This window comes from Poecilia latipinna, unplaced genomic scaffold, assembly GCF_001443285.1.
Source record: "Poecilia latipinna isolate Pla-1442-1.1 unplaced genomic scaffold, P_latipinna-1.0 Scaffold2675, whole genome shotgun sequence".
NCBI lineage: Eukaryota > Metazoa > Chordata > Actinopteri > Cyprinodontiformes > Poeciliidae > Poecilia > Poecilia latipinna.
This window is the reverse complement of record NW_015115291.1, coordinates 36,673-50,119: the sequence shown is the minus strand read 5'-3', so window position 1 is coordinate 50,119 and position 13,447 is coordinate 36,673. Positions and strand designations below refer to the sequence as shown.

The 13,447-nt window shown below is 37.2% G+C and overlaps 1 long non-coding RNA gene across 1 annotated transcript; it reads left to right on the top strand.

Annotated features, from left to right (window-relative positions):
- The first annotated feature begins 472 nt into the window (after window positions 1-472).
- Window positions 473-2,797, top strand: LOC106938721 (uncharacterized). Its single transcript, XR_001422685.1, has 2 exons — window positions 473-628; window positions 2,570-2,797. It is a non-coding gene; the product is annotated as an uncharacterized LOC106938721 (long non-coding RNA).
- The last annotated feature ends 10,650 nt before the right edge of the window (window positions 2,798-13,447 follow it).

Sequence of the window (13,447 nt, the reverse complement as noted above, 5' to 3'; positions counted from 1 at the left end):
CATGTCAGAGCTGCAGTGGAAATGTCACTTAGAAAACCAATTCTAGGATTTTCCTTTCCAAACATGGGAGGAGAAAAAGAGGGAAACACAAACGACTTCCTTAAGTTAGGAGTAAAGCGAAAAGGGACAGGTAAGCAAACACCTGGTCTGATATCCAGTGACGTGCAAAAGTATTCACACCCCTTAAACTTGTCCATATTTTGCCACATTATAGTAACAAAATCAAATATGCTCCATTGGAATTTAATGTGGAAGACCAACACAAAGTAAACTGTGAAGAAGAAAGAAAATTATACAAAAAACAAACCAAGTATCTTTGATCTAGTTTCCAATGAAAATGTTTTACTCTTGAAATAAAACTAAACTAACTCACAAGTAACTTTTCAGCAACAAACAGGAGCTTGTTTTACTTCAGTACTTCCTTAATATTGACGAAAAAGTTATTTTTCCAGATCATTTCACTTCTGATATTGTTCCCATGCGGCTCTTCTCTTCAGCAGGAAGAGGTGATATGGAGACGGATGGAGCCAGAAAAGGAGCAATATTAGAAGAAAACCTGCTGCAGTCTAAAGATTAGAGGCTTCCAGCAGGACGACGACCCGAAGCACAAAGCCAGGGCAACGATGGGGTAAAATATAACATATTCAACTGTTAGAATGGTCTAGTCAAAGTCCAGACTCAATAGAGAATCTGCTGTTCACAAATGCTCTGTATTGAATCTGATTGAGCTTGAGATGTTTGGCAAAGAAGCAAAAACTTCAGTCACTAGATGATCAAACCCTAAAGACTAGCAGCTGGAAAACAGCAAACACAAAGTATTGACTCAGGGGGGCTGGATAATGTTGCACACCACACTAAAATGTTTTTAATTTTCTTCCTTTTCACAATCGTGTCCCACTTTGTGTTGTTTTTTCACATTAAATTCTAATGAAGTATATTTATGTTTGTGGTTTGATGTGAGAAAATATGGAAAAGTTCAAATTCCAAAACTTTTACCAGCCCTGGCTTGATCTTTCTGTAACTCCTTCCTTGTTTTTCTGTTTCCTATGTTGAGTTTGTGCTCAATCATGTCCTTTTTCCAATCTGATGCATTAAAGGTCTCATTCTTTGCCTTTTCTTTGTGGCATTCAAGTGTTTCTGAAGTACAAACCAGATTTTGCCTTTCGGCTCTCCCAAGTGAAACAAATGAAACTCGTCTCCCGAGCGTCATTTCCCACCCGTGATTTCTTCTTGCCTTTTTCCAAACTCCAGGATGCTGAAAGTCGGCCATTTATCACAGCTGCAGGGTTTCACCACGTGACCCCAAAGTATCAGACTGGCCGTAAATCTGAAACGCACGGGGGCATGTTTCACTCTCCGAAGGAAAGGGTCAGGAAATATCGAGTACTTTGTCAAGACAGAAGCAGCTGGCATAACGAGGCTGGCTCATTCCAGAGCTAATTAATGGAGGCATAACTACATTTCTACAGCGAGGCAGAAAGTGGATTTATTGTTTTCTGCTTGTTATTATGACTTGTGGATCAGATACTGGATCAATTTTCATGACTTTAAGGTGGCAGGCCAGTTAATTAATTGGTGTCTGAAACAGATATTATAAAGCCGTCACTCCTGTGTGAATTATGATCTTTACGGTAGAAGAGTGGCAAATTAAATGAAACTAAATATCAGGTCCCATTTATATAAAGATATTTGTGTTTGTATTTGATTATTTATGTTCTGCACAAGTCTCTCTCTTTTTTGGCCTAAAACATATTTTGTGAAGAAAGAAGAGAAGATTCGTTTTCACCAAAATCACTTTTAGCAAAGAACAACTTGGGCCTTTATTTTAGGACAGTGACGATGTTTTTAGAAACTACTCCTATTGTTTAACAGAAGCTGAATGAAATAACCAGGATCCATCAAACACATATCTGCTACTTCTTTCAAGTCTGACTTTAAGGAAGGTTTTGTGATTGATTTATTGGCCTAAAAACCAGACTTACTGAGACGGCAGGTTTTGTTTTTGAGTAAATCTACATGCATTGAAGAAAAACCATATTTAAAAGTCTTTCTTCAACAGATTTTAAGTCCAGAACGTGCGTTATTTTACGTTGGTGGTTCTCACGGTTTCAGTGTTGAAATCATTTCTGGAAAGTCATTACAAACTGTTAGAAAAATTATGATTATGGAGCGAAAAGGCACCTCTGTTCCTGAGGTAAACATTCATCTCAACAAGCTGCTGCAGAAACAGATTTCTGGATGTAGATCCTTCCATACGATCCTGCTGAGTCTGCGCCGACGTCTCCTCCTGAAGTATTTAACCAGAAGTGAGAGCTCAAAAAAAACAAACAAAGCAGATGAATTAAAACTACAGGATTAAAGGGATTATAGCAGCGGAGACGCTCTGAATATTTTAAGTCACGGTGGGCAGAGTGGGAAGGACTAATAGCAGCTACTAATACACGTATGAAAACTTAATAAATGTTTTGTTCTTAATAGCAGTGGGAACAGAACAAATTCCTGCCTGTCTGTTATTATTTTATAGCTTAAAAAGCTTCATTTTCTGTCCTCACTTCCTTCCTCTTCTCAGCCTTTTCTGTCTCTGCAGAAGATGAAAGGAGAAAGTCAGAAGGAGGTTCAAATTACGTAGAGGCCTGAAGGACCTGGGAACTGGAGGAAGGTGAGCAGAAGAAAAAGAAAAGGATAAATCAATGTGAGGCATCAGGAGGAGGGAATAATGGAAACAACACAAAAGCATGGAGGAGGATGACAGAAGACAATAAAAGCTTGTCCTGTGCATTAAAACCTGAAGTCATGTAGCAGGTGGTCGACCTTCCTTTCCCGATTTAAGGGAACCTATTATGCAAAACTCACATTCTGCATGTTTTGTACTTTAGTCTGAGTCTCTACTGCAAAAACAAAAACAGCCCAAGACTTTAAAAAAATAATAAGTTAATGGCAATAAATGTATGTTTTTTTGGTTTCTGGAAAATATAACCCCAGCAAAGCCAAATCCGTTACCTAGCAACCCCAACAGAGCTCAGTCCGTTACCTAGCAACCCTCAGCCGGTTTTCCCGCTGTACAATGGCTGCTGGAAAAGACAAGAGCTTTGTTGGAGATGCCATCATAAAACCCTGACCGTCGGTGGGCGGAGTTAAACATGTGTGTGAAGCAAGACGGCATACAAACCTAAACCAGTTACAGTTCTGTCAGGAGGAATTAGGCAAAACTCAGGCAAACTATACGTAGCTCCCATGTGACATCACACTTCCGTAAACTTTGTAACTGGCAGCCATATTGGTAGGCAGTTGCTATGACAACAATAAACAAGCCACAAGCTTAGAACTAGCTCTCGCATGTCTAACTTAAACAATATAAGTGTTAGAACTACTTGAGTACTCTACCCACCTGTGTTATGCTACTGTAGTACTTCTTGCTGAGCTACCAAAATTAGCTTAGCAGAAGTAGCTTTTACCTGCTAGCTAAGATGGACATGTAGCCTATGTGTTTGTTACTACATGTTCTCACTCTGCCAGTCACCACCTTGTTTCTCACACAGAGTTTGTACGTAATTTACAAATCTGTCCAAACCCTGATGGTTTGAAGCTCCTCCATGCTGAAAACGCTCCACCTGTTCACTGGGTCATGAACTACATCACAATATGAGCCTGGGGGCAGTTAGTCTGACATGTCTCCATTCTCTGTCTCAACAGCAGCCATGTTGTTCATTTATCTTTCTCTCACACATCGGTTAAGAGTGTCCACATATTTTTTTTTTGTTGGCCTCAAAGCCATGGTTCATCTATTCATTGCGCTGCGTTTGCCTACCAAGATGGCGCGGGTCACTTCCTGTTCAGACCTGTGGGAACTGTGTGTTGCAGAACACCCAAAGGTTTGTCACATGTAGTTTAAAACCCAGTCGCACCAAATAGAAGGTAAACTTCCCAACTTGAAAAAAGTCAAACCAAAGTTCTCAAAGTGGATGCAGAGATATGGGTAGAAAAGAAAAGGCAGTCACACACACACACACACACGCACGCGCGCACGCACGCACGCACACACACACACGCACACACACACACGCACGCACGCACACACACACACTTCAATTTCATCCAGTAGTGTTCAGTTTTTCCTTCCCTCCTGAGCGTCGTTCAGCCCGTATCTCTGCCTCATCGTTCCCGTTTCATCTTTATAGGTGCTTTAAAATCCGCCTCTGTTTTTCTCTCCATTTTTCTTGCTACATGTTTTTTTTATTCTTAAAGATCTAATTTACACTCTACTTACATTTGGTTCACTCATCCGTGTTGGAGGTTTAGTGAAAAGACAAACTGCCTGACTGCTCAGCAGCTGCTGAGGAACATTGCAGATTTTATTTTTGCTTCAGCGTCACATACTGAGCTGAAGTCTGTTATTTTCAGAATATAATTTCAACAATCAAGAGTATCCTGTGTGACCACATGCAGAGTGTCACAAACGATTCATACCTCTTGTTCTTTTTCACATCCAGCATGTTTCTGCTTCCCCACGTAGTGAGAACCGTGAAGTGAAATGAAAATCACTGCACAGCTAATAACAGTAAATAAAAACGCCCAGAGAGCAGAGAACCCAAAAACATTAAATGTTTCCAGATCAGGTCCTTTCAATAAAAACCTGATGAAACTTTAACAGAAGCTGCAGGTTTGAGTCTGTCTGGTTAAAACATGTTTGATTTTCATTCAGTGGGAAGAAAATCCAGAAATTTTACTGAAGTAAGAGCAGAAATACATTATGATAAAATTACTCAGGTAGAAGTAAAAAGTACAGCTTAGTAAAAATACTCCTAAATGTACATTTTGTCAGTAAAAATGTATTGAATTAAATGTAGTTTTAATCAAATATTCACCAGACTCACCTCCAGTTTTTGTTCAAGTTTCTGAAGTTTTTTTATTTAAAGAAACTCATTTGGAAACATTTTTATTTTGTCTGATTTTGTTATTTTGTAATTTTTATTGTGGTCCTTAAAATGCCAAATTCCCACTTTAATCATTTATGTTACTCAATGCCTGAATCGATCAAACTATTTTCTGAATGGCAACTTTTTACTTTTACTTGAGTAAAAGTATTTTTCAGTGTTACTGTTACTTGAATACAATTTTTGGGTTCTCTAATGAGGAAAACCTGCCAAACGTTTTGGCTCCATAATGGTTTACGCATCTCTTTAGAATAAAAATCTGACTAATTTATTAAACTATTGCATTGCTGGGTAAATAAAATATCATCTCAGGAAGAGTTTTAATTAAAAATATTATATTTTCTGGCCAGCATGTCATTTTTAGCCCTTCTGGAGGAAAGTTACCTATTTTTTGTATATTTGTAGCTAAATTTGAACAATATTACTGTCGTGCCTTTTAGCTACGTTTAATTTACTGCTAACTGCTGCTAACTGCTCATTGGAAGCTATTGATTTGTGTTTTATTTAGCGTTCTTTATTGTTTTTTATTTCATATGTCGGGGGAAAAGCTGCTGGACTGATGTTAACCACCCGATTTCCTCTTTTGTTTGAATAAATTCAGGGAACCTGAGTTTGTCATGAAATCAACCCCCTGGACCCGAGACGAATATCTGAAGATCTCTGATTTAAGCTAAAGTTCTAAAGTTTACAGCTAAAAATGCTAACATAAGATGCTAGATCCTTCAACCATTAAGGCAGATAACACATATTCTTCAGCCCAGATTAAACATTTTCCTCATTTTTACAAACGTATCTGGCTGCATGAGCATCTGCAGCACCAACACATGGCAGCGCTAATAAGCAATAAGATGCAACGGCCTCAGTTTTGAACCCTCTGTCTGAGCGCGTTTACTGGCTGCCATTTTAACTGGCTGCTCCTAATATTCCTGTCTTTATGAAGCTAATGCCTGAGTTTATTCCTGCCTCAGCTGACTGCCTCCAAAAATGTCAAGCCTTCCCTTCTGTCGTTTATTTTCCTTATGAACATCTGTTGGTAACAAGTCATAACCAATACTTCAGCCACACATGATGCCACCCCAACAGCTGCCGTGTTAAAGTGGAAACCAGAAGCAGAGAGGCTCTCAGAGGGCCTGGTGTGCCCTCTATTTGACACAAACTTCTCTGGTTGGGCTTTCAAAGGCCTTCCAGCAAGCACAGCTGGTGCAGCGACAAAGATCAGCTGCAGAGATGCAGCTTACCGACGGATAGAAAGCTCAAAATGCACAACAGGACATCAGGACTGAGGGGGCGGATTCTCCTAAGACTTACGTACTTAATAAAAAGTCACTGCCTGCCTTTCAAGGACTGAGGCAAAAGTTTGTCAAGTTTATTTGTGCAGCAACAAGACAGTTCAAAGTGCTTTACATCATACAAACACAAAATCTTACCAGGTCTAGTTTCTAGTCACCTGAAATAAGATAAAACTAACTTACAAACAACTTTTCAGCAAGATGTTTCAAGTCAATACTTCCTTATTGCAGAAAAGGTTTTATTGTCAGATTATTTCATTTATAACAAAACATTTTTCACATTATAAATGAAATAATTTGCCAGTGGACCAGGAACTTTTCATCAATTTTAAGGAATTACTGACTTGAAACAATCTCTTATATAAAGTTACAAGTTAGTACACTTGACATGAGACAAAACTAACTTGAAACTGAATCAAACTAACTTGGTAAGATTTTGTATTTTTGCAGTGTTGAAACATTTTGCCATCGTTTCACATCAGAGTGTTGATCATAGTTTCATTAATTATGTTTCAAATCAACTAAAATCAGGTGGGATTTTACTCTGGAGTCAGAGGAGCTCAGTGTTTCAGCAGTTTTTCAGTTTTCTGGAAGTTTGTTCCAGATTTAAGGTCCATAGAAGCTGAATGCTGCTTCTCCATGTTTGAGAGATCTGGAAGGTCTGGAAGACCTGGAAGGCCTGGAAGGCCTGGAAGGTTGATCCAACAGCAGCAGATCTTTAATTTATAATTCAGTGATTTAGAAACTACCAGCAGTTTAAAGTCTCTCAGTGAAGGACTGTAGAACTAGGTGGTGTAGAACTAGATGGTGTAGAACCGGGTGGCGTAGAACTAGATGGTGTAGAACCGGGTGGCGTAGAACCAGGTGGCGTAGAACTAGATGGTGTAGAACCTGGTGGCGTAGAACCGGGTGGAGATGCAGCTGGTAGAAGGCCCACTTTGGAACCATCTTTATGTGGCTCTGAAGGCTCAGGTCACAGGTCAGAGGTCAGCCTGATCTCTAGTTTCCAGCTGTGATTTTTTTCTCTTATTTAGTTTTATCTTCTCAACAATAAACATTTTTAATGAAATCTGTACACCATTAAACACTGACATTAAAATAAATTACACTTTTAAGATTCTAATCAGGGCAAAATTAAGAAGACGACAGAAAAAAGTAATAATTTAAATCATCTAACGTGAAATGAGTCAATCTCTTCCTGTAAACAGTAATTTGTACCAATATGGTTCAAAATAAGCAAAGTTAATTTAGAACAATAATTTGTGTTGCATGTGGAAGTGAGAAGGAACTGCTAATTGAATTTAAATATTCCCTTCCTGTGAATAATTAAAAAGATTTTGTTAATTTGCTTTGATAAATGCAACACAGTCATTTGTTAATGCCAATAAATTCGGCTGCGTTTTTTCCACTCTAGATCAAAATCTTTACAAGAAGATGCATTTCATGCTACCAAGTTATAATCAGACATTTTTAAACTGCAACATGAACAGGAAAATTAGGAAAAGTGTTTTTAGATTCAAACAGGCTGTGCATTAGGGGTCAAAAGGTCAAGCTAATCAATATAAAAAGTCAAAATCTGCATTGAAATCTGGTTTTCATGTCCTCAGGCATTCTGTCATTAAAATCATAAAATGTCTGGAACAATACAAAACGAATCCAAACTTAGTCTTTGTTCGATATCGAACAAAGACTCTGAAGCTATGAATAAATCAGAGATAGTTTGATTATTTGTGCGAGTCGTTAACATTGAAAAAATAATCAGAGTTATTTTGAAGGCTGACCTGGACACAACTCCTGTTTATCACCAGAGCTTCTCTTCAGCGATTCACAACGGGACAGAGACAGACATCAGAAACATGTGATCGGCTCAGGAAACGGATATTTATAACAAACATGCCAGTCAGAAAAAAGCTCCAACACTAATGAAACATCCAGTGATTAAAAGGGGGAAGGAGGGCTGGTGACAGTGAAGTAACAACAGCAGTGATTATGAGTTAGTTTTACAGATTAGAGAAACATTAACTTCTTCCTGGAGGCAATTTATCTTCAGGCACAATTTAAGAACACATTAAGTCACTTATGCAATCAGAGCGACGAAGCCAAATTAGTTCAGCCCTGAAATATTTGCTTTCTTATGCTTTAATTAATAACACAAATATGAGTACTACAATGTTCACATCAGGAAAATAACTGCTTATTAAAAAGCATTCCTGAAACGCATAATTTATGGAAAAGCTACCGTAAAGGGGCAGAGCATGAAAACAAAGTCACAAAGCAAACAGTAAAATGACGACATCATTAATTATGGCAAGCCTCAAGGGAAAATGATCCAAAATATCAAAATTTACCCAACAAATAAACATCTTTCAGACCCCATGAGTAATGATTGTACTCAAGAAATTAAACTCAATTCCTGCAGAAAACCGTTAATCAATGCAAATAAATTAACTTCATCAAGTTTACAAAACACCAACTTCATATAATACAAAGAAAAACAAAAATCCATTGGCTTTGATCGCTCTGAAGACATTTTGATCTTATGGATTATTATAGTCACATTTAATGTTTATCATCTCTGTTACTGCAGGCCTCGGTTTTAACTAACCCTCATCTCTGTCATCCAAATAAAAACATTACCTCACACGACTTTTTAACAAATTTGTACAGCAGAAATATTTTCTTCAGAAAAGAGGGGAGTGTAACTACAGAGAGCACGGCTTTAAAATCAACATTTGTCATTTAAAAATGGATATAAGTTAATATTTTGTTGTCTTATTGAGCTCATAATCATCATTACTTCCCCAGTTTTATCTACATGCAGCACATTCACTGTGACTGAGAAAATAATCAACCAGTTTATTGAACGCTGGCGTTAGGAAGCATCGTTATCTGTCCCGTTTTCAATGCTGATTAAGGAAGTTCCTTTCACTAAATTTAGGAGGATTTCATCAGTTCCTTCAGCGGCTGCCAGTGAAAACATCCCAGATGAAAAGAGTTTGACTTGTAGCCCAAACTTCTTTGTTTTATGACACCTGGTCTCTTTTCTCCTGCAGCCAATAACTCAGATCAGAATCAGCAGCCATTTTGGACGGACGTTTAAACTCAATACGTCAGCTGACTACAAAGGAGAGACGCTCCTCACGCCCGATTTTTTAAAAAGTAAATATTACAGATAACTTTCAAAGTTTCTAAGAAAAGGGAGTTTTTCCTGGAACTCCTGAGAGAAAGGTTTCATAATCACTTTTAATTATCCTGATCTATAAAGTACAACAGCATATGAGGCCGTTGTAGATGGAAGAAAAAAGGGTAACCCTAACCCTAAAAGTCAGAAATTTTAAGATTCATCTCAGAAATTTTTGAGAAAAAATATGGAAATTTCTGAGTTTCAAAAATCAAAGATTTTTGTCAAAATTTCTGAGCTTTTTCTAGCAAATTGTTTGACTTTTCAAACATAGACATTTCTAAGACCACTTTCAAAAAACTTTCAAAACGTTGAAACTTTTTCACTAATTTTCTAGGAAATTTCTGAGATTAATCTGAAGTTTCTGCTGTGATTTTAAACAAATTTTGGACATTTCAAACTTAGAAATGTGTTTTTTTCTAGAAAAATCTGAGATTTTTTTGCTGGAAATTTACACTTGTTTTTTTAATCTACCATCGCTGTAATACGACGTCGTAATAAAGTTCTTGAAATAAATTGACTTTTCAATAATATTGCAACTTATAAGGGAAAAAATTCAAAAACTGCTTAAGACAAATTTATGAGTTAAAGGGGGAATCAAAGTTTTAAATATGCAAACAAGTGAAGTCAAACTGTGGAATAATTTGAATATTGAACTTCGATAACGTTTAGACATAAAACTGTTAAAACTATTAAACAAACGTGATTATTGCTGCATATCATATAATGTATTATAAGTTTATTTCTGTTAGTTCTATTTTTTTATTTAACGAGATGATTGTTCAGCCACTAAATAAAGTTAGACATTAAATTGATGGGTTAACTGTAAAGTACAGGTTTCATTGTTACATGTATTGTAGATTATAAGGAGTGGGAATATCGATACGTTTATACTTTCTTAAATATATAAAACTAAAGCTTTGACATTATGCTTCATGCTGGAAGTATTTTTTGTACATATTCATAAAATAAACAAACTACATATTGAGTGTGCGTTATAGGAACTGATAGCTAAGCTAACCGTAGCATGTAACATATATACTGTACAGAAATGCAGCTAAGCTAACATAGCGTGTAACATATATACTGCACAGAAATGCAGCTAAGCTAAGCTAAGCTAACCATAGCTGCTAAAAACAAAGCCTGCATTGGATTCTCTCTCTGAGAAAGTGGATGTCAGTTGGTAGTCGTACCACTTTGGTGCAGACTGAAATAACAACCAGAGGATGGATTGTCATGAAAAGTGATACAGACATCTGTGGTCCACAGAGCATGAATCCTAATGATGCTTTCCATCCTGCTAATTTATGCTTCCTGCCTTCCTCGCCCCTCCATCTTCTGGCTGTGTCAGGAAAACCAATCTCCCTCCACCATCATGAAGGATGCTCCAATCTTTTAAATGCGTCTTACAGAGAGAGGGAAGTACATCAGGATGGAGGATTCAAAGGTGAGGAAAAGGTTTCTTTTTTCCTCTTTTTCCTTGGAAATGAGAGATTTATTTTATCATTTTGGCTTTAAGCCTTTTAATTATATCAAACTGGTCATAACTGGAATTTATAAGCTCATATTTTGCTTTGATTTGTTTGATGGTTGGTCCAATATAAATATACGGGGAGGCTGAATGCCGACATTTTAGGCCAATTCAATTTATTTTAATTTGTCATTATGTTTTTTTTGGACAGTTTTCTGACCTGTGATAAGAAATATGCCATTTCTACCGGTTTTAATGTGGTTATCGATTAGTTTTTTATCCTTAAACGTTATATTGTTACTATGAAATAAGTTGAGCAAACCACAGAAATGTGCTTTAGATTTTCCTCTGTGTAACTTTTGCTTGTTACAGAAATGTTCTCCTACTGTTTAAGTTCAATTTTGCACTACAAAAAATATTTTTTCTTTTTCTAATATGATGTTATTAATTCAAGTTTATTTTCCTATAATCATCATTCATCATTCCTAAGATCATCATATTATGTGCAGACCCAGGAGGATCAGACACCTGTTGCCAAATTTATCAGAAAGTAGGTCAGGAACCTCCAGCTTCTCATCCTGATCTAAAATACGAAAAAAGCTGCAGAGTTTACAAAATATTATTAAAATATATGTTTTTACATATTTGCTCAAACTGTCACTATGTTGTGACAGTTTGCTATGAGACAGATAATCTGTGAAAACAACCAATCTCCTCCACCTCCAGGGCTGCTACTGAAGACATCAGAGCCAGGAGGCGGGTCTTAGCGCTGTCAATCAAGTCCATGCATGTACTGCTCAATGTTCTAATGGCAGAGAAACAACTAAATGAAAAGTAATTAGCTACCCTAACTAGCCTCAGCATTCATGTAGTCACAAAGAGAGGTGACTGGCAGCGCTAAGACCCGCCTCCTGGCTCTGATTGGTTGTTTCAAGTTAGCACTAGGAGGAAGCAGAGGGCCTTGATTTTTTAGATTATCTGTCTCGTTCTACACTGTCACAACATAAACAGTTTCAACAAATATGTAAAAATATATACTTTTTGTAAAAGTTACTGCAGATATAAGTGGAACATAGTTTTAATTTCTAAAAGAACCCAAAAGGAAAATCAAATCAGTTATTGGTTTCATACCCCAATACAAACCTGTCAAGGGGAATGTGGCTCAAATAAAACAGTTTACCTGTCCAACACCTGATGCAGCTGCAAAGAAACCACCAACCATCAACATACAAGACAAATCAGAAGGTTCCCATCAGGATGAAATTCCTCCTCAGAAAGGCTCAATACCTCCAGCTTCAGTAAACCTTATGTTGTGTTCAAGCTAAACCATGACAGTTTCCACAGAGACAAAAACAAGCGCACAAGGAAAAGGCAAACAGCGCCGGGTCCAGTTGGATCTCAGGATCCACTCTCGTTTTCCCAGTAGAGTCGGCCAACCACCTCTTCAGATTATTACAGATTTATCTGTCTCTGCTCGCTTTCACACATCAAACACTCTTACTAAATGCTTCCCTTTGGGAAACTGATGAATTGTTAATGTATGGAGGTTAATGTTCAGTCTGTGTGAGCAGATCATTTACACGACTTCCTGGATTACTGCCAGTAACTTTTGTGCTTTTTGTAAAAACTTGATATCGTGCATTATCTCATATTTTGCATCTGTCCTTCTTATTGTTTTAATTCTTCATTTAAAAAATGAAAACTCAGGTCTGTCATGATAACAAATGTTGCTGGACGATGAATTGTCCCAGAAGTTACTGCAATAAACAATAATATTGTTTTTAAGACCATATTAAAGTAACATAGTGGTACCCGCATAATAATAACACAAAGATAAATAAACTTTAAATTCTAATCAACATTTCAGACTGGAACTGGAAGGCATTTTAAATATCCAAAATAAATAAACAAAATAAATAAAATGAAAGATGAAGTCTCTGAAACAAAACTGTCTCAAAAAAGGTTTGGTTGAAACCAAAACACCAGACTGGAAACTTTTATCATCCAGTTTTCGGTAGAAAGATGCAAATAGAAATTAATTTATCATGCAATTAATTGATTTATTGCTTATTGCGACCGGTTAACTAATCACATTGTTTTTCCCCTGATATAAGAAAATACTAACATTTTCCAAACTCTTTTTTGCCAAACTTTTCCAAACTTTCTGAGATCCCAGCTGGGAATATCTGATGACAACTTTAAAAATCAGAAGGAAAATGTTAAACTGATTCAGTGAGCAACAGGAGCAACACAAGCAACAGGAGCAACATGAGCAAAACGAGCAACAAGAGCAACAAGAGCAACATGAGCAACACAAGCAACAGGAGCAACATGAGCAACACGAGCAACAAAGCAACAGGAGCAACATGAGCAACATGAGCAACATGAGCAAAACGAGCAACACAAGCAACAGGAGCAACATGAGCAACAAGAGCAACATGAGCAACAGGAGCAAAACGAGCAACAAGAGCAACAAGAGCAACATGAGCAACAGGAGCAACACGAGCAACAGGAGCAACATGAGCAACAAGAGCAACATGAGCAACAGGAGCAACAAAGCAACAAGAGAAAC